This window comes from Oryctolagus cuniculus, chromosome X (assembly GCF_964237555.1).
Source record: "Oryctolagus cuniculus chromosome X, mOryCun1.1, whole genome shotgun sequence".
NCBI lineage: Eukaryota > Metazoa > Chordata > Mammalia > Lagomorpha > Leporidae > Oryctolagus > Oryctolagus cuniculus.
The window spans coordinates 78,762,902-78,785,496 of NC_091453.1; the positions used below are offsets into that span (position 1 = coordinate 78,762,902).

The 22,595-nt window shown below is 36.3% G+C and overlaps 1 protein-coding gene and 1 non-coding gene across 2 annotated transcripts in view; both read right to left on the minus strand.

Annotated features, from left to right (window-relative positions):
• HTR2C (5-hydroxytryptamine receptor 2C) overlaps positions 1–22,595 on the minus strand; it is a 354,866-nt gene that overhangs the window by 204,262 nt on the left and 128,009 nt on the right. The gene's annotated exons all lie outside the window — the stretch shown is intronic.
• On the minus strand, positions 3,622–3,695 carry MIR1298 (microRNA mir-1298). The gene has a single exon (NR_162716.1). It is a non-coding gene; the product is annotated as a microRNA mir-1298 (primary transcript).

Genomic DNA, 22,595 nt, shown 5'->3' on the forward strand with positions numbered 1-22,595 from the left:
GTCTAGTTATAAAGAGAAAATCACAAATCAGATCACCAAAACTGCAGATTAAATCACAGAAATAAGTTCAGGATCAATAAATACACACTGAGATCAATCTCTTATTTCTTCCTGCAACATAAATCACAAAACATTTCGTGTTCTCAATAAGGTACTGTAAGATCTTCAGGCATCAATAATAGTAACTACATTTACTAAGACAAAAAGGACAAATATTAATTTTCATATGCTTTTTACCACTATGGTGCTATACAAGATATGATAGAATAACCTCAATTAATGTGACATTTAAATACAAACACATGCCCTAAGCATTATATTCAAATGATACCTTTGAAATCTATGCTCATGTGTCAACATATGTCATGTGTCATATAGTATATATCATCAAAAATTGTGTGAGCACTTGGAAACAATGGATCCAAACTAGGATCTCCACCAGACATTCAGAAATGAATTTAAATTGTCAGAATTAGTAACACAGAAATACCAAAAAGCCATGATCAACGGTCATCTTGCAAGTGAAAATATAGGGGGAACCAAAGTAAAAAAAAAAAAAATGTTGTGGGGAAGAAGATTGACATCAGCGAGATATTTAAGTGTTTTGTGCTAAAGATAAATTTTAGAGGAGAGGACATATATAAAGGGTCTTCAGAAAGTTATGGAAAATGTGCAGTATGGAAAAATTGTGCATAGATTGAAAATTTTTCATTAATAGAAACTTATCTTTTAATTCCATTTTTCAAGAAATGTTTTGAAGTCCTCTCATGTGTGTACTTTCCATATAACTTTCACATTCCTGGCTATAGAAGAGGAGAGACCTTAGGAGATTTAAGGTGTCAAATCAGAAAACCCATCAGAGGATAAAGGAAGAGCTATGGTTTTATACAAATTGTTTGGAGGAGGATAGAAGTTTACAACTCTACTGAAAATCCTGAATATTTCCTTGTACCCTCTAAAGCTAACCATTTACAGTTCATTTTTACTTTCATCTTTTCTACCTTCTGGCACTGGAAAGAGATGGCTCATATTTCAATCACATTTTCTGTCCTCACTATTACTCTCTCAGCTCTGGTCAAATAACATTTGATAAGACCAAAGAAACTCTCGGCATTTCTATTGATATTTTAACAAAAATGGAGGGCATGGATTAACTCATGAAGACGTAGTTTACTCTCAATTTCTGGAAATTCCATGAATTCATCATCATGATGAAACAGATTATTTTCTCTCACATTGAAGAGACTAAATCTGACACTGAATGTCTTTTAAAAATGATAGAATGCCCAGTCAACTGGAAATATTCCTGTCTGACATTTTATAATAAAGTAGTTAAGAACTGACTATGTAGTATCAATTTTGGTTTGATTTTTGTCAGTTTTCATGTTCAGAAATTATGAACTCATAATTCAAAAATTAGCCCCCTGGTTATTATACCCACTGTGCTTTCAGCAGATGGTTGGATCAAAAATGACTCAGTCATAAATGTTCTGATTAGTCCTGGAAAGTTAATATTAATTCAGTACAAATTTGCAACAATTTGGAGAGGACTCTCCTAATTCAAAAATTATTTTGATGGTTAATGAATATTGTAGGAATGTTCCTCTCAACTTCAAATGTAGAGATTTTCTTTAAAAAAACACACATTTTTCATATTCAAAATTCACCTTAACCAACTATAGTCAAGTCATAAGTATTTATTAGTTTGATAGAAACTTGTTTAGTTATTATAATCAGTGAAATTAAAGACCAATCTTCCACCATTAATGGAATGCAGGATTTTCAGGAGTGTTAAGTTCATTAGCAGATGTCTTCTATCTTCAATCGTAAAGCCGTAATTCATTCTACACTTATGAATTCACAGGGCTGAAAAATTATGAGTACCCAGATAATTTAGTCCCTCCCCTTCAGACAGATCCATATTTAAGCTACTTTAAGAAATTTGATAATTGATGTTCCTTAGAACAACCTTGAAGAGAAGCAGTTTCGTATTCTTCCATGGAATAGAAATTCTGCTGTCAGAAAGGTTATTTTAAATTAGGCACAAAAGCTCACGCTAACACATTCAATGGAAATGATTACCCACTAATTCATCTATCTATACCACAGGATACTGCAATACTAGAAATTTCTTTATTGTATTTTTACTTGGCTTGTCCTGGAATGTAGTGCTTTAGACACAGAAACGGACACGTCCCCATAGCATGCCATGCAGAAATCGAACAGTTCTGAATATTCGGTTGTATGAGTACAGGTTGAATGATTTTACCATTTTTTTCTCCAAACTGAGCTACTTTGGAATGCTAAGGGGAGGAGCATTAACTGGATGGGAATCTGGATCTCTCAAGGTATTTCATTGGATCTTATGACAATAAAGTGATTGTGCAATTTGAATGCAGCTCCAGTGCCATTACTTTCATTTCCTTCTTCTCCTCAAGACAATTTAAATAGTTGTTTAAACAAATTTGACTGTTCTTTCTGGACTTGGAATTAAAATGGAACATGAAATACTTTCTTCTTATTGCTCTTTAATAAATGCTCATACTTGTTTTTGACATATTTCATGACTATTAAATTTAGTGAGAATTAATGAGTTAATTCATAAAATGTACAGTGTTTAAGATAAGTTTTCCACAGCTAGTATTCCAGTTGCCTAAAATAACAGTTAAAAAACAGTTTACACACTGTTATAAAGTAGCTACTACAAATCACTCCATGATAGTATTAACAGGCACTGAGACAAATCTGTGTTGGTGAACAGCAAGCCCAGCAATTTGAAGCTGCTATCTCCACAGGGGATAGCAAAACTCTCCTCGAATTATTTCAGCCTAAGGGTTGATACAGCAGAATAAACTGAAGGCTTTTAGTGAGTACAGATAATGGAGCAACCCATATGGTAAATCTGGGCATTGGGGACCCAACTCCAACTGATTTGCTAAGACTGAAAACTGTATAATAGTACTTTCAGTTACTCAACTATGTATTGTCTATTGCATGTTAGGTACCATAGTGGTTGCTGATAAACTAAGTAGACATGGCCCCCATTCTCATGGAGTTTATAATCTAGCAGCAGAAAGAGACAATAAACATTTAAATTCATAGGATAATACCACAAATAGGTAATTGATAGGTAAAATGATAACTGCTATAACAAAGTGAAGTTGCATAATAACATAAAGAATAACCAGGGGGAATACATTAGATGGATCTAAAAATGAAGCCATATCTTGAGATTATATATTTTAAAAATAATGTAATATACAAACAATATCATCCAACTTTTGCTAGCCCTTCTCAGTCACAATAAAGATACAATTATTTTATATTCGTGAGTTAAGTACTTGACAAGAGTCAGTGATGGGAACATTGAAAATTTTCTGCTAGGTTCATTTAATTTTTCAGGCTAGAAAAAAAAAAAAAACTCTTTATTTTTGCCAGAATGCTGAACATTCAATTTAACTGCATAGCAAAATGCATTCCCACTTACATTCTTTATGATGTCTCCTCACCTACAGGCAACTCCCACTTCCCACCTCATTAGGTGAAGAGATCACAAACGTTTGGCTATGTAGCAGGCCCTTCAGATCGTAGAGAGTTCCAGTTGAGTCATGAAAAGCGAAAAGTTCAATCAGTTGCCCAGATGTATTTATTGCCAAATAACTGGGTACTTGGATACATCTGGACAGCCGAATGAACTCTTAACTCCTCATTTGTCCAACAACTCTTTGTTTCACAACTTCAGAACCTCCTAGATACATGGGAGAGAAACAAACAAAAAGCCACTTTGGAATTGAAGAGTCAATCTGGTTTTGCTATCCCATCTTGCTACTGTTTTATAACTTACTGCTATAAAATACATACAATGTTTTAAAAGTCAATAGTACCTATTACAACAGATTAATAATGTGAAAATAAAATATGTCATGGATATAGAAAATTGAGCCGAAATAAAAATTAATTGACCAGAATAATTTACATAAAGCAAAATTCATTCAGGTGTCATTCTACATCCCAGATGTTAAAAATCTGTGGTATAGCATAAAGGACATTAGGCTGGGCAGTTGGAGACATGGGTTCTAGTCCTGACTCTATCTCTTAGTTGATGTGTGCCTTAGGATAAGTCACTGAACCTCTTTAGGCCTCAGTGATTTCACCCATAACATTAAAAACTTGCAATTACGGACCTCTATCCCTTCTTACTCTGAAATAGTGGGATATTTCTAAATAGTTATCTTTGGTTACAATTAGATTCTACTTGTTATTGTCAATCAGATGTAAAATATGACATTCATCTGAAAAAACCTCACGACTCAAAAGGAGTATGAAGGTGATTTTTGAGTGTTCTCATAATGCAACCTGCCTATCCCTCAAATTAACAGGTATGCCTTACATACTACCTCTTTGTTCTACTTTGTTAAATGAATATCAAATACATCTCTCATTTTAAAAGTTAGGAGAGCACACAGACTCACAAAAAATTCAAAATGAAATTAATTACTTTTAATTGTATGACTTAAAATATCTAATGCCTAGACTACTTCACAAGTGAAGGACGAGCAGTACTGGTCAGTTTTGCAGCTCTCTAAAGCTTGGCGTCCACGTCACTGGGTGTAATGCTCGTCTAGAATCTGTTTACCGCTTGGTATACTCTTCTGCCACTTGATTGGCTCATACAGAAAAATAGCACATCTGCTGGGCAATTTTGAAAATACTGTGTTTCTTGCACTAGTTTTCTGAGCCTTATAACAGATGGTCTCAATATTTAGAGAAACAGAACGTCTACTTAACTTTTTTCTGTATGATTAAAGCTAAAATATCAAACCACAAATGACATGCAATGTACTTTCGCTTTTTCAATTCTCTAGCTAGATTCATGCAGAATTTTGTTAGTTATCCTCTCAGAGTACTTCCTGTAAAAACACAATTTGCAAAGTAGAATCTGTCAGGACATTCAAAGAAACACAAATCCTCAAATTCTTTCGCTCATAACTTCAAAATATGTGTGTGCCTTTGTATAAGTGTTAAGGGTTGGAATGAAAGGAAAGTGGCTAGGCACAAATTTTATTATTGCCATCCTCCAAAACACCATAATTTCATAAGCTGAAATTATTTTATCGTGATTCAAAAGCCCTTTGAGTGACAAAAATTTTATTTAAATTCATTCATTAATTAAATCTATTTGAGAGGCTGAGAGGGAAAGAGAGAGAGAGAAACAGAGAAAGCTCTCATTTGCTGGTTTATTCCTCAAATGCACACAATGGGTGGCAGGGACCCAATTACTTGAGCCATTACCTGCTGCCTCCCAGGTGTGCATTAGAAGAAAGCTGGACTCAAAAACTTGGAGTGGGAATTGAACACAGGCAGCCTAATAGGGGACATAGGCATCCTAACCTGTGTCTTAACTATAAGTCAAATGCCCACCACTGAATAGTTTCATTCATGTTTTTCAAGAGGGAGAATTAACTTAGCTAATATTAAAACATAGAAAATACTGATTGTTGAAAATTTGGAAAAAATAACTCATTTGTGAAAAAGGTGCTTCACAACAACCACTGTTTTTACATCTCATTGAAAATTCTTCTTCTTCTCTCTCTCTCTCTCTCTATATATATATATATATAGTCAATCATGATTATTCTACCCATTCAAGTGCAGCAGAGACAGTTTGCTATCACATAGATTCATTCTATAATACAGACAAGCATCAGATTATTTTGCTAAAATGTCGACATATTATTCTACAGCTTTATTCAAAGTTAAGGTAAATTTTAAATATAAAATAAAGGTATTCCTGAGACACCCTTGAAGTCATTTGAAATATAGACTGGGATGTTAGATATTGTCAAGAAATCATTCTTAAAATTGTAAGGTATGATAATTATATCTTTTTGTAAGACCATACCTACAATTTTAGAAATGCATAACAAAGTGATACAAAACGATTTAAAATAATTCAACAAAGAAAATTGGGAAAAGAAAGGGATAATCAAGTGTCATAAAATCTTAATAGTTACTGAAAGTTGGTGATGGAGATATGGAGAATCATTTACTAATGTCTCTACTACTGTGCAATTTGGAAGTTTTTCAAAAGAAATTATAACTACAAATAAGATATGTTTCAGGTTTTATAGCATGAGAAATGTTAAATGTTCTCAAAGATGGAAGACCTCACAAATCTAATTTGGCAAAAACCTCACTGTTTTATATTCAATCCAGTTTTTATTTTTAGCACCTTCATAGGCCACCAGTCCAATTGTTGAAGACAAAAATAAACAAACCAGGGTCCAGTGTTGAAGTGCAATGTGTTACGTCACTGCTTAAAACCCTGGCATCTAACATGGGAGTGCCCATTCCAGTCCTGGTTGCTTCACTTCCAATCTATCTCCTTGCTGATGTGCCTGGGAAAGCAATGGAGATGGTCTAAGTACTTGAGCCCCTGCCACCCAACTGGGAGACCTGGATAGAGTCCCAGGCTCCTGCCTTCATCCTAGTCCAGTCCTGGCTATTGGGGCCATTTGGGTAGTGAACTAGTGAATAGAAGATCACTCTTTGTCTCTCTCTCTCTCTCTCTCTCTCCCTTTATTTTACTCTGCCATTTAAATAAATAAAATAATAACATAAATCTTAGAAAGTTAAAGCTATTATTTTAATCATCCTACAGAATAATGAGAATGACATTTTCCCTAATAAAAAGTTGATATTTCTTAATAATATAAAATTATACAGGTATTTTTGTCATGACTTTGTGCCTCCCTAGTAGATGATATAATGCATTTTGAGAAAAGTGGTCCTTGGGTAAACCACATTTCCAGTAATAATTTATTAAAAAAATTTTATCAGCACCACCCTCTCCTCTTAAAAGTTTAGGACAGCTTGAGCTTTCTTATCTAAGCTCTCCAGGAAGGTGCAGTAATAGTGATTCACTAGATATAGGCCACAAATCTAATTTGGCAAAGCTCTGAAATATTTTGCAGGGCAACTATTTCCATAATGCATTACTGGGCATAATTTTTCAACATCAGTGACTACATATATTGAAAAGTTGCATTAATTAAATATATTCATTTCCTATTGGAAATATTTATTGACTCAACAAATTTATGAAGGAAAATGGATTGGGTGCTAATCATTACTGAGGTATGGTGTGATAGCCCTGCCTCACATGTGACTTTATAGACCTTCTAAGTTATGAAAGGAAGTAGGTTAACAAGAGTACTTTATTCTTTTCTCTCATTTCAGAGGCTATGTATGTCATGAGCTCATAGAAATGGTATTTAAATTCTGTTTTACTTTTCCAAACTGCATGTGATACTACATTATGTGTTAACAAAAATATGTGCATTAACATGAAGATTTGTTCTATAAAAAGTAAACAATAGGGCCCGTGCTGTGGTATAGTGGGTAAAGCTGCCACCTGCAGCGCCGGCATCCCATATGGGTGCTGGTTCGAGTTCTGGCAGCTCCACTTCTGATCCAGCTCTCTGCTATGGCCTGGGAAAGCAGGGGAAGATGGCACAAGTCCTTGGGCCCCTGCACCCACATGTGAGACCCAGAAGAAGCTCCTGGCTCCTGGCTTCAGAATGGCACAGCTCCAGCCATTGTGGCCATCTGGGAAGTGAACCAGTGGATGAAAGACCTCTCTCTCTGCCTCTGCTTCTCTGTAACTCTGCCTTTCAAATAAATAAATAGATCTTTAAAAAAAGAAATTGTGAGTTTCAAAGAGGTCATGGAAATTCTAGAGGAATACTTTAAGGATAAAAAATTAGGACAGTTAGGAAAACAATATCTTCAAAGCGGTTATGTGTTCAAAAGAGCATTGCTGATTTATTCAACGCATGGATTTGATACTTACTATGTACCTTGCAACATTCTAGATCCTTGGATCACACCAGTGAATAATGCAAAACTCCCTGCTTAGGGAGAGATAACATTTTGTTCTTTCCATCAACTACCAATTTTTTTCTTTCTTTTTTTAAAGGATTGATTTATTTATTTGAAAGGCAGAGTTACACAGAGAGAGAAGGAGAGGCAGAGAGAGAGAGAGAGAAAGGTCTTCCATCCTCTGGTTCACTCCCCAAATGGCTGCAACAGCCAGAGCTATGCCAATCCGAAGCCAGGAGCCAGGAGATTCCTCCGGGTCTCCCACTTGGGTGCAGGGGCCCAAGGACTTGTGCCATCTTCCACTGCTTTCCTAGGCCACAGCAGAGAGCTGGATCGGAAGTGGAACAGCTGGGACTCGAACCAGCGCCCATATGGGATGCCGGCACTGCAGGCAACAGCTTTACCTGCTACGCCACAGTGTCGGCCCCCAATTTTTTTCTTAACTGAATATATATAATTTGGTATAATTGGTATACCTATTGGTATAATTACTAAATGTTTTTAAGATTTTACTCATGTATTCCATAGGTAAAGGAATGAACTTTACGCAACTACTTTGGGCAAGTAACCTCGATCCTTAAGTTTTCTTCCTAATACATTTATGATTATACATTCCCAACTATTCTCTGTTGAAATTTATTTTTTCCACCATCTGCTGATATTGGTGTTCTGAAACAAAATTAGTTGTTACTGCATTGCTTGTTATTGTAATAAATATTCTTTCCGTTATAAAATCTTCTGCTAAATTACTAAAATATTTTTATCCAAATTAAAACCATCTGTATAGAGAAGCATCTAAGAAAATGAAAGCCAAAGAAAGAAGAGATGGCAACATGTGCTTCCATAGTCATTCATATCACATTATATATATACAGTTTTGAAAGTTTCTACAGGCTCCACAAAATACCTGCTACTGAAAGTAAGCCAGTAGTTATTTTAAATAGTTATTTCAATTAACTTGCCAGAAACTGGGAAGTTACATTCTTGAATCGGGTATCCAGCTCACGCCGATATTTGTGGAAGTGTATTCATTAGCCTCCCACATACTTTTTGGCTTGATACCTTGCATTCTGGCAGTAGAGAAGGTATTAGTACAGGACATTATAAAGTTCATGCCACTGGATCCGTCATTATGATACACCCTGGGAAGTGTTACCAAGTCACCATCTGTCAGTCTAAGATAAATAGGGAAAAGAATAAAAAACTTTATTGATTGAGTCATCCCTGTAAAAATCTCTCAACATGAAAAAGAGTAGGAAAGGGGGAATGCATAATAATTGTCTCCATTAACAGATTTATCACTATATGCCAGACACTGTAGCAAATACTGCACATATTTTTTCTCATTTAATCTTTACTATGACAGCAATACAATACCAAATTCAGAAATAACTTGAGATGTTAAATTACCACATACAGCTAGGATTCAATTTCAGATTTATTGCACTCCAATGATTGTACTTTTTCATTCCATACCACCAGCCCTTATGGTGGTTTTTTGATTCCCATAAAAAACTATCAAATTCTCCAAGATGAGAACCGCATTTGTCTCCCTCCAAGTCTAATAAGCACCTCCTCAGGGAAGGTGTTGAAATAGGATACTTGAAGACCATCCAACTTCCTGTTTTGATAGTTGAGGAAAGACCCAGAAGAGATAAATGATTTGTTCAATGTCCTTATGTTACTTTTTGTCAGTGCCAAGATTAAAAGCCAGTCTCCTATTCCCTTTCCAGTCCTTTGATTCTGAACCTTATTTGCAGCAAATGGTCCCTGAGAGTCACATTACATTATGCATAGCTTTTAGTACCGTTATCTCATGTCCTCCTTTTACGTGAAAGAAAATGAATGAAATGGTGTGCAGCAGAAAGCTACTTTGGAATGTGGTTCTGAACACCTGACTCTTCAAATATTCAAAGAAGGAAATCAGGCAGAAAGGCAGGCAAAAGAAAAGAACAAAGGAAGGAGAGGTGAAGAAATAAGGGAGGAAGGAAAGAAGGACAGACAGAAAGAAGACAATGAAAGGAAATTGTTGTCCTCAAATTTGTATTAATTTGTAGATGTCTCGAAACTCCCCATGGTTATGTTATGTGTGCTGTTCCAGGGACAAATTCTGTCAAGACTATGCTGGCAAGACTATTCTCAAACAGAAGTTGTTTATGCAAAAACTTTGTTAAATCTCACAGTGACTTTCTTGAGCATTTAATTTACTCGTAACAATAGCAGTGGAACTTGGTGATTTTTAGATACAGTCAATGTTTCCAGGACTACAGCCAATATTTAAAGATGGCAGTTTTGTTCTGTAGAAAAATATAAATTTATTTATCCAAACCAGTGGTATGGTGATAATCCAAATAATATTCCTAGATTATTATTATAATATGGTTTGTGATTTTACCATAATTGACGTAATTGTAGGCAGAACAAAATTCCTCAATGAGGGGGTGGGGGGTGAATAGAAATGGAACATTTCTTTTGTTTTTAAAGATTTATTTATTTGAAAGAGTTACACAGAGAGAGGAGAGGGGGAGAGAGAGAGAGAGAGAGAGAGAGAGAGAGATAGGTCTTCCATCTCCTGGTTCACTCCCCAATTGGCCGCAATGGGTGGAGCTGCATGATCCCGAGCCAGGAGCTTCCTCTGGGTCTTCCACGCGGGTGCAGGGGCCCAAGGACTTGGGCCATCTTCTATTGCTTTCTCAGGCCATAGCAGAGAGCTAGATTGGAAGTAGAGCAACCAGGTCTCAAACGGGTACCCATATGGGATGCCAGTGCTTCAAGCCAGGGTGTTAACCTGCTGTGCCACAGCACCGGCCCCTGGAACATAGTTTTTACCACTGGCTCAGGAAGATTAACCCAAGTGACTCACAAGATGACATTGTTTTTGATACTACTAGCATTGTTTAATTGCACTAGCTGTTTTGAAAGCAGAGATTTGTTTGAAGCAATAAAGAATTCCATTATAGTTTAAGGGCATTACTTGCCCTCTAGGCCTTAGAGTTAAGTACTCATAGAAAATGTTTTGTCCATTACATACATATGAAGCTGAAAAATACCCCAACTTTTAAGTTGGAAAGTCAATATTATGTATCTAAACCTTAGGGTAAATCGAACTAATTAAAGGAAGACAGTTGAGGACAGTGTCACAAATGGTGAAAAAATGCACCAGAGCAGATAGAGTAATTGGAGTTAGGTTTACTGAATACACCACAAGGAAGCAGCAGGTAGGCAGGATAGGAAAAGGCTGCCTACTGCTGCAACATGGACTGCAATCTGAGGGGCTGTAATTTTGTAGAGGCAGTCCCTTCTTAGTTAGGGTGACTGTTACCATAACTTGCAAAGAAACTGTGGCCCGCATAGCCAGAGGCTACCCATTGCAATAAGGACTACAATGCAAGAAACACACTTGTAACATCAGTATTTCCTCAGTTAGAGTGAGTTTCCTGTTGTCCAACAGGTTTTCCCAGGCAGGTAATTTACATCTCCTGGCAGACCTGTGGAGATTATATTTTAGTTTAGAAACTCCACAAAACACCCTCAGGCCACCCTCCACATTAACTTGTCCAGTTGGCAGACATTAAAATAAAGAGTTATGTCGACGTCATGACTAAATTAATTTTCTAAAATTAATCAAAAGAAATATCTGATTATCTTGAAACCATGCTTAGAGTAACATGATTAGTTATCAAAATATTTTAGGTAAAATTCATTACTTTCCTAATATGCAACTCTCATAAAATATATTCTTAGTGAAACAATTCACAGGCAAAACTCATTTTACCTAGATTTTTTATGTAAAGTTTGCCTTTATTAAAAAATAGGAGTGGCTGATGCTGAGGTGTAGCAGTAAAGCCACCACCTGTGGTGCCAGCATCCCATATGGATGCTGGTCTGAGTCCCAGATGCTCCACTTCTGATCCAGCTCCTTGCTAATGCACCTGGGAAAACAGTGGAAGATGGCCCAAGTATTTGTACCTGCACCCACATAGGAAACCTGGAAGAAGGTCCCGGCTCCTGGCTGCGGACTGGCCCATTTTTGTGAACCAGTGGATGGAATATCTCTCTCAGTCTGCCTCTGTCTCTGTCTCTCATGCTCTCTCTCTCTCTCTCTCTTTCTCTCTGTGGGTGTGTGTGTGTGTCTCCTTCACTGTAACTCTGCCTTTCAAACAAATAAATAACTCTTAAAAAATAAATAAATAAAGGGACCAGCGCTGTGGTGCAGCAGGTTAAAGCCCTAACCTGAAGCGCCAGCATCCCATATGGGCGCTGGTTCTAGTCCCCGCTGCCCCTCTTCAGATCCAGCTCTCTGCTATGGCCTGGGATAGCAGTAGAAGATGGCGCAAGTCCTTGGGCCCCTGCGCCCACGTGGGAGACCTGGAAGAAGCTCTTGGCTTCTGGCTTTGGATTGGCACAGCTCCGGCCGTTGCAGCCATCTGGGGAGTGAACCAGAGGATGGAAGACCTTTCTCTCTGTCTCTACCTCTCTCTGTAACTCTGTCTCTCAAATAAATAAAATAAATCTTTAAATAAATAAATAAAAAGTAGGAGATCAACCAGGTAGAACTGATTATGGATACATTTCTCTCAGTAGTATTAAGTGGAAAAACTAGCTAAAGATAGTTTTAAAAAGTTAAGAATCAGAAAGATTGCATTAAGTACTTTGGGCTGGACTAGAATTGAACACAGAAAGGTTTCCATGATATTCTAATGAGAAGAATTCCCAAACAGCCTGAGAATTTACACAGAGAAACAAAGCCACTCACTTAAGTCATGAGTTGTAGTATGGGAATAAATTGTCAGTAGAATAAATTCTTTCTTATAGTGAAAAAGTGGTTCTCTAATAGCAGATACAGCAAAAATACTCTCTCCAGTAAGTTTCATTTTTATAATAAATAGGCTGGATTGTAGTACCACCCTGAATTGAATTCTCTCAGTTCCAATGGCAAACTAGTGAAGAAAATTTTCATAACAAAATAATCATAGTGGTTTAAAAAAATAGCACAAGCTTTCAAATAGATGAGCCTTTTCTGAAGACTTTTAAAATTATACTTAGACCTTTAGGTTTTATAGCCCAATTGAAATAATGTACTTTTAGGGGCTGGTGCTGTGGCATAGTAGGTAAAGCCAACGCCTGCCATGACAGCATCTCATATGGGCACATGTTCGAGTCCTGGCTGCTCCACTTCTGATCCAGCTCCCTGCTAATGGACTGGAAAGCCATAGAAGATGGTCCAAGTCCTTGGGCCCCTGCCACCCATGAGGGAGACCTGGAAGAAGCCCCAGGCTCCTGGCTTTGAATCGGCCCAGCCCTGTCCGTTACAGCCATTTGGGAAGTGAACCAGCAGATAGAATATCTCTCTCTTTCTCTCTGCCTTGGCCTCTCTGTAACTCTGCCTTTCAAATAAATAAATACATCTTTGTAAAAAATAAATAATATACTTTTAATGTCTCTTTATCAACATATGTTTTTAATCTCAATGCCTGCAATGGTATTTTGAATATGAATTTCTTTAAACGTGCATATCACTACCATTTTCAAAGCAGACATATACTGTGAACTGAAAAATATTTCTAGAATTTCATTGAGTTGAAGTTTTAACAATGGACAGTTCTTGAGAGTTTTTCTTGTAGTTGAAGTTAGTTAGAATGGCTAACTGGTAGTCAATGACAGTTTTTGTTTGTTGTCTGTATACAACAATAATTGAAATCTTTTGTTTTGTTTAGTTAAAAAAGAAAGCCAGGGCAAATTTTACAATCTTAAATTTAAAGAAAGTGATCAATTAAATTTCAAATGATTACTGTCCAATATTCTTTATAAGACTATATATCAAGTATATATGATTGTTCATTACATTTTTTCTAATTGGATTGTCAAAAGTATTAGCTTTCAACTCAGGATGATACTAGAATCCAGCCTATTATAAAGAGGATGAGGCCAGCTGGAGAGTATATTTATGTAAATCTATTTTTATAAATAATGTAATTTTTAAGCTCTTAAACCTTGAAATAAGCACAAAAGAATCAAATAGCTGGGTCATTTTTACTTTTAAGCTCAGAAAAGTCAGGAGAAGTAGATGTGGAGAAAATATACATGTCCAATTCATTTAAAGCATTTATGTTGATTCAAAGCCCATCAGAAAATCATCCTTAAAGCTTCTATTTCAGTGAGGTATTTGTTATTCAAATAAAGCAACAATAATAAAATGAAGAATCAGTGAATTAGGAATGGTGTATTATGTCCATCAAACTTTTGCACATGCTAGAATGCTTTTTTATTGACAAAGGCAGGTAGAATTGCATGTCTTCACATCTGTTAACAATGATTTAGAGATGCATGTCAACCCTATTTACACTTTGGCATAATTCACATTCTACTTTAAAGAATAATCCAATGCTTTATTACACTAGCGAAGTTATTATAAAAAGAAAAGAATATGAAGGAGTACAAAATGACCTGTCAGTGCAAACTGCTGAGTGACATGAAGACATATATTTATTATGTTCATATATTCTTTCAAATCTGTAGACTCATGCCTTCCTTGTCAAGAAGTTCATAACTGTATCATAATAAATGCAAGAGACTAGTATCTGTGGCAGCAATCTTTGATGTTAATGAGGGAACCGGCAATCATAAAATCAGATGGACCATAGAAAATACAGTTGTGAGAAAGAATACGCAAATTAGCAGCTTGACATTTCATCTCCTCCTCCATAAAAATCAGATATGCAATGATTTTTCAAAATCAACATTTTCACTAAAAAGTTGTAGAGATAGGCATTCACAGTATATTTACATGCGATTGCTTTCTATTGAATGGACAGTAACCTGAATGACAGCTATGATTTCCTTTAGCTTTTTGTATCCCTACGAAACAGCTCACATATACCTAAATGTTAGCAAGGTCTCTAGCATAAAATATTTGATAAGCACAAAAAGGAAAGAATATATGCTCATACTCACTAATTTATTGAAAAAGCCTTCACTGAAGGTCTGTGTCGGGCACTGTACTGGGTCTGGTGATATGGTGGTAGGCCAAACTGACAAGATCCCTTTTTGTAAGAATGAACTCCAACATGTATAACAGGCCTTATATAAACAATCACATCAATTTCATATTTTTAGAGATTATGATTAGTGCTAAGAAGGGCAGGGGTGGGCACTGTGGCATAGCGAGTAAAGTCATCGCCTGCAGTGCCAGCATCCTGTATGAGTGCCGATTTGAGTCCCGGCTGCTTCTCTTCCAATCCAGCTCTCTGCTGTGGCCTGGGAAAGCAGTAGAAGATTGCATGAGTCCTTGGGCCCCTGAACACTTGTGAGAGACCCGGAAGAAGCTCCTGGCTCCTGGCTTCGGATCAGTGCAGCTCCAGCCATTGTGGCCATCTGGGGAGTGAACCAGCGGATGGAAGACCTCTCTCTCTCTCTCTCTCTCTCTCTCTCTCTCTCTGCCTCTCCTCTCTGTGTAATTCTGACTTTCAAATAAATAAATAAATCTTTTAAAAAAAAAGAAACAGTAGCGAGAATACATAGGTTGTGTGAGGTAAAATTCTAATACTTACTGTTAGTAAAATGGTGCAGTCTTATCTATGGCACGATCTACACCCCTAGGCTCTAGCCCTTACCACCGTGGCTAGAAGCCAGGTGACCCCATGGCCCAACCACAGGTGTCAGCTCCACCCCACCCTAATGGGATTCACTGTTTCTACTTACTTGCCTGCTCCCTGGCAAAGGTTTAACAGGACCTGTTCCTGAATACATGGTTCTCTCTCCCTCTCTCTCTTTCTCTTTCTTGATCTCTCTCTTACACTCTCTTTTCCTTCTTTGCCCCTTCCCTCCGGTCTGTTGGGTTTGCCCCACCAATAAACCTTTTCCCTTACTCCGGTGTTTGGTGTGTTTTGTGGCGGCCTTACACTTACCAAATAGATTCCCTCTGTGGTCTCCTTTCATTTTAAGCAACACACATTTTAGAGCTGCCATCTAGTGACTCCCACAGTAACTACCACAAGAGGTCATTCATATTGGTGGACACTGATGTTTTACACAGAATAAAAGGATCCCACTTAGAGGCAACAGTATATGTGACGCAAATTGAATTTATAGCCTCTTTATTCATGTTAAAATTAATTCTGAGTGTGCATGACAAAGACTATGTAAAAGGAGATTTGGATGAGTTGGTACTAAGAAACCAGATTAACTCACTTCAAACATTTGCTCATCCCAATTTTGATAAGAGAGTTTGGCAGAACAAGAAAATTGCAATTTGGTCTCCAAAAAGGAATATAAAAGTGAGTTTCCCAATCTGGTTAAAGCAAAACAAAAAAATGACTAGATTTTGCAGAAAATTTTGTAGATGAATCTTTTCTTTTTATGAAAAAAATATTTTATAATAATCTCATGTATTACACAAAATAAGAATAAATACCTTTTGTGAAACAAATAACTTCAGAGTGTCTGTGTGTGTGTGTGTGTGTGTGTCTGTCTGTGTGCACATGCATGCGCGTCCATGTTCTGGGTTCCGCAATACAATCAGTAAATCAGTAAAATTTGAAATCAGTAAAAAAATGTTCCAAACAATTTTGAAAGTAAATCAGTAAAAAAAATTTGGAAGGCTTTCCATGGTTGATAGATTAGTATGGTAGGCAAAATGCTGAGAATGATCCCAAATGACACACCCTCATTCTTATATGATCGCCTCCCTTTTGTGTGGAGTGGAACTTATAAACATCAGAGATGTTGATGATACTCCCCTTTTTTATATTTCTTTATATTATTAAGTCTCTGTGACCTTAATATTTGACCCTTTATAACTTCTATTACTGTTTATCTTTGTGGACTTTGTTGGCTGAAAACAATCATTATTTCCAGTTTCTAATCCTACATTTCTACCCAAGTGATATAGGTAAATGCTACACTTAATTTCATGATTTTACATAGCATGCATAATACTTTCCATTTGCTTCCACAAATACTTTGGTTTCTCATCACAGTAAATCTGATGCTCCATCTTAGTAGGTGATATTGATTAGGTATAGATTTTGTTTCCAAGTAGGGGTGGAAAGAAGAAAGTAAAATGGTTACAGTTATGAGGGATCTTCAGTTTATGAAAATGCGCATAGTGAAAATACTATACATGAATTTAATTTTTTTTGCACTGAAATACATGTTCCTTTTAATTTCATTTTCTGTGACCTTTTAAAATACCTGCATACAGCTAGAGAGTTGCTGTGTTGCAAACAATGATTGAGTGATCTATTTTAATTGATAAGAGGCACCACTGAATCAAAGTCACTGTAAATTTAGAAAATGAATATGTTTTCACTGTTTCTGGTGTGTTTGAGGTGTGACTTTGCTTGAAGTTAGGGAGAAGGACTAATGGTGATATAGTTCTGCTTGTTGGCATATCGTTGAGGAATTAACTCATGTTGAAAGCATGTGACTTTAACAATACTGGTTCATTAGTGACATTCATTTGTTTCCTAGTGTGACTATTTGATTCCTGCTGTTAATGAAAAGAGGAGAGTTTGCTAAATTCAATCTTAAGATATAATTAAACGGGAACCATGACATTAAGCTTCACTGCAACTCATTATTAGTATTGTGGTGCATTTATATGGCACTTTATATTTGTGATATGCAAGATGAATGACCTCATATCAATTCTCCTACTGGGTGTGGAGAGTCCGGGTGAGTACATAATTCTATTGTTCAATTAACCAAGTGGAAAGCTTAAAAGATCTCAGAGGAATTATTTTCTCACTGTAGCTAACATTTACCAAGCATTGGCAGTTTATAGCTAACGTTTTCTATGGAATGAGGGAAGATTTAAATTAATGTTTATAATGCTGCTATTAAAAAATTCATAGCTCTTCATAATGTTTCAGAGAATAAAGATCATGGTGCTCAGAAGTATATAGTGCAATATTTTAAATGAATTTTTCATGTGTAATACAATGAACTTGTAAAGGAAGACAAACTTGATGAGGCTGAGGAGGAATTAAAGGCAGAGCAGTGGGGCCGTGCTGTTGGCATAGTGGGTGAAGCCGCTGCCTGCAGTGCTGGCATCCCATATGGGTGCTGATTCAGGTCCCGGCTGCTCCACTTTCAATCCAGCTCTCTGCTGTTTCCTGGGAAGGCAGTGGAGGATGGCCCAGGTCTTTGCACCCCTGCACCGACGTGGGAGATCCCAGGGAAGCTCCAGGCTCCCGACTTTGTATTGGCACAGTTCCAGCCATTGCAACCATTTGGGGAGTAGACCAGTGGATGAAAGATCTCTCTTTCTCTTTCTCTCTCTCTCTCTCTCTGCATCTATGTCTCTGTAGCTCTGCCTTTCAAATAAATAAATCTTTTTAAAAAAAGTGTCACCAGAAAATTTATATTTTTTTTAAAAAAAGAGCAGTAGGACAGAGGGCTGATGGTATAGGAAAAGCAGATGTTTAGTATTAGGAAAAGCAAAGAGGTGTCTTCTTATTTGTTGTTTCTAGTCCCTACTTACACACAGACATATTTTGATCACCCCAATCCTAATCTTACTTTAGGAGTCTCAATCTGTATCATCAAAAACAAAGCAAAAGAAATGCCTATGTTTCCATCATACAATAACTTATATATTTTCTTTTTAAAGCTTCCCTTTAGGATTTCTAATGAAACTAACAATATTGTCTATTTAAAACTCCCTCATCAAATAATCTTTTTCATTGTTAAAAAATGTCAAATTCCCATGAGCTGTAATAAATTAGATAATCTCTTTGCATGGCAATTTTCGCTTAGGTGATGATATTGTAATCACAAAATTTTTATTTTTAGAAGGACAGAAAACATAATTTTGTAGAGAACAAGCCCAAAGTGAGGCAATGTGTTAATAACTCTGCCTGGGGGACAATGTTGTGGCACAGTAGGCTAAGCCTCTGCCTGCAGCACTGGCATCCTATATGGGTTCCTATCCCTTCTGTTCCTCTTCCATTTCAGTTCCCTGCTAATTACCTGGGAAAGCAGCGGGGGATGGCCCAAATCCTTGGGACCCTGCACCTGCATGTGAGACCAGAGGAAGCTCCTGACTCCTGGCTTTGGACTGGCCCAGCTCTGGCCGTTATAGTCATTTGGGAAGTGAACCAGTGGATGGAAGATCTTTCTCTCTCTCTCCATCTCTTCCTTTCTCTGTAACTCTGCCTCTCAAATAGGTAAATAAAAATCTTTTTAAAAAATTAACCCATCCCTTAATTTTAAGGTTCCAATGGTAAACTATGAAATTAGCTGAAAATATTAAAATAATAAATGAGTAAAGCTGTTTTATCTTTGTGAAACTCTCTAATGACAGAGTCCAGCAGTAATTGTAAAATTATTGGCGAGAAACAGAGAACATTGTGCTGCTAGTGAGCTTTGAAAGTGGTTCCATAAGACAAAGGAGATAAAACTTTTTCTGTGAATGCAATACAATGTGAGTAGCCTTAGAAAGTAAAAGAAACTGAAGAACATACTTAAGAAAAAGCAAAATAATAGAAAATACAACCTGGAAGAAACACTCATTGCCACAGTGTGCTGGGAATACTTACAGGAAGCCTTCAACTAATGGCCCTGTCTCAGGGAGAAGGTAAAGGAATATTTTGTCACATAAACAGGGAGTTTACGTAACTCTTCATTGATTCTGTCTTTGTAACAACACAGATGCATCTGGAGGACATTATGTTAAGTGAAATAAGCCAGGCACAGAAAGGCAAAACAACTGCACATTTTCCTTTATGTGCAGAATCTAAAAAGACTGAAATTATAAGAGCAGAGAGTACAGAATGGTGGTTACCAGGGCCTGAGGGAGGATGGGTTGGGGAGATGCTGGTCAAAGGGTACAAAATTTCAGATAGGAGGAATAAGTTCAAAGGATCTACTGAAACATATAACCACTAGGGTCATAACAATGTGTTACATATTTTAAAATTGCTAAGAGAGCATATTGAGTGTTTCTACCACAAATACAACATAGGTAATGCATACGTTTAGTCACTGCTCAATGGATACATATTTCAAAATATCATATTGTACACCATAAATATATATAATTTTTGTTCTCTGAATAAAAAATAAGAAAACACTGTTGAGTTCATATATATATATATATATATATATATATATTTGGCTGGCTGGTGCACCCAGTGTCCTATAGGAAGGCACCATAATCTTTTTAGTACCTACAGTCTTTAAAATCCTACTCTGGCTTTAACTACAGGTAACCAGTGACCACAGTTGTGGGGGACGCTGAGATCTATTGCCACCACAAATTTAGAGAACTGGCAAGTCATAGCAGTAATTTTCTTGTTAAACCTTTGTGGTTGCATACACAGAGACCCTTTCCCTATTCGACTTGATGGCTACTGTATCAGAAACCGTAAGAGTCCAAAAGAAGATTGTGGCATGAAGTTTGCTGATTACACAGGGAGGTATTTAAAGAATTAACTCTCATTGAATTCACTTAGATTTCCTTGAGAGATTCTGCTATATTTTTGATGAATTTTCTCTTTTTGTTTTTAAATCTTACATTTCAAAGGTGAGAGAACATAAACCAAGTAGATAGATGAGGTCTGTTTTAAACACACTAGGAGAATGAATACAGAATAATGTAACTGTTATTATTACTCTTACTACTAAAATCTTGAATACTAGGAATAAAGTATATTAGCAGATATATACACCTACCCTCATCTCTTCTCCCTGGATTGAACGTGGGCTTTTTATTAAAAATCATGACATTGATTTGGGATACAGAATCTATCTGATCTCCTGAATTGTCACCAAATGTTTGAGTAGCCTTTTGTAAAGACACTGTGTTGATTACTTATGTGTAATCTACCATACTGATTTAAGAAGGTGAAGACCCAATATGAATAACAAATGAGTTTGGAGAGCTGTATTATCCTTATCTGGAATTGGATAATCTCATTAGTATAAATCACCCTGTTAAGATTAAGTTATCTGGTGATTTAAGGAAACTGAAGCATGTGATATGCAAATATTTTAACTATGTTCATAGTCAAATACATAATTCAACAGACATACTTTTAGTGAAGAAGGGTGACATTGTACTATAATGCAATTTAGGTAGACTAAAGAAATTAAGTTCATTGTAACGTTACTCTATTAGATATACATAATAGTACAGATATTCTAAAAAATACATACAAAAATGTCTAATAGTTTCTGTTCATGTTTGTCTGGAACGCTTTTCCAAGGCTAGTCTTCAGAGATCATAATGTTATTCGAGGAAGCGTAAATGTATACTCAGTGAAGAGGATCATGTTGGCATCCGATCTAATAAAGCATCGACTGACTTAAAGCAATCTGATCTTACTATAAACTATGTGACCTCTGGCAAGTGCCTTGATTTGCCCAATATGTAAAATATGGATAGGACCATTTTTTCCAAAGATTAAAAAGCTGTAAAAAATAATCTCATGAACATTACAATCCCAATTCTTAATATTGTAGAAAGAATTTACATAATTTTGTAAAGGAGACAAGTTAGTCACCAAAATGTCCATACTATCAAGCACACTCATTTATTGTTCACTGCATACCAGGCACACAGCAACAGGCTTCTGGGGATTAGCATAAATTTAGTAAATTGCAGTCCTTATCAAGAAGGGATTGAAAAACAGCATAGAAAATTCATAGTGAAGAAATCTATGCACTCATTGACCTGAATTATTTTCTCCAGAAATTAAGGACATTTTGAGAGTGTAGTGTCCTCAAAAACAGAGCTCAGAAGAAAGGATGATGAATTTACTTAGGGTATATAACCTGAGGTGAGGACGACACTGGCCAGCCTCTTAGGAGACATAGTGAATTCAAAACATGTCATTCAACAAGGCTATGCAAATGAGAATGGGCCAGAGAAAGCAACAAAATGAAATAATAGACAAAGCATTTGGCAGAGTCCCTACCACAGAGATGATTCTCCGAAGAGCCAAAGTAAGGGGATAATTTTGAGGACTGCACTTGGATTGAAACAAAACACAATTTAGGACTGTTTCTCAACTCCAAAAAGTTGCTCATTGAGGTTTTTCAAATAATCTAAGGACTCACCACTCAGAGACACAAATTACAAATTTGTTTCCTCAAAAACAGTAGGTATAATGACATGCATATTGTTTCTTCCATTTATTTCTATAAAATTTCATTCCTCTACAAAGAAAATTCTGTTAACAGCTTAAAATTAAACTTGCAGTCAGCTGAACACCCCAGGATATCAGAAAATATGTAATGATGCACATAAGTTACAGATGTTATCATTTCTAATGCTTCCCAGGAAGCTGCACAAAAGAGGAAAAAATGACAAATGTGATTACTAATGAATATTAGTATCATAAATCCACATAAAAGTTTTTAAATATTTTTGAATTTAAGAAACAAATAGTTGGCACTGATAATGCTAATTTATTTGTATCCTAAGGTAGAAAAACATCTCGCAGTAGTTATTGCTGACACAGAGGTGAATATGACATGTATATTAGCATTATTCTGCAAGGTGGACACATTTTTCTGGCACGATTAAAATTCTGCTATCCTTGATTTAATGCTATAACTAGTACTCAAACAGTATTTTTCACTTTGTGTTTCTATGTGGGTGCAAACTGTTGAAATCTTTACTTAATATATGCTAAACTGATCTTCTGTATATAAAGAGAATTGAAAATGAATCTTGATGTGAATGGAAGGGGGAGGGAGAGGGAAAGGGG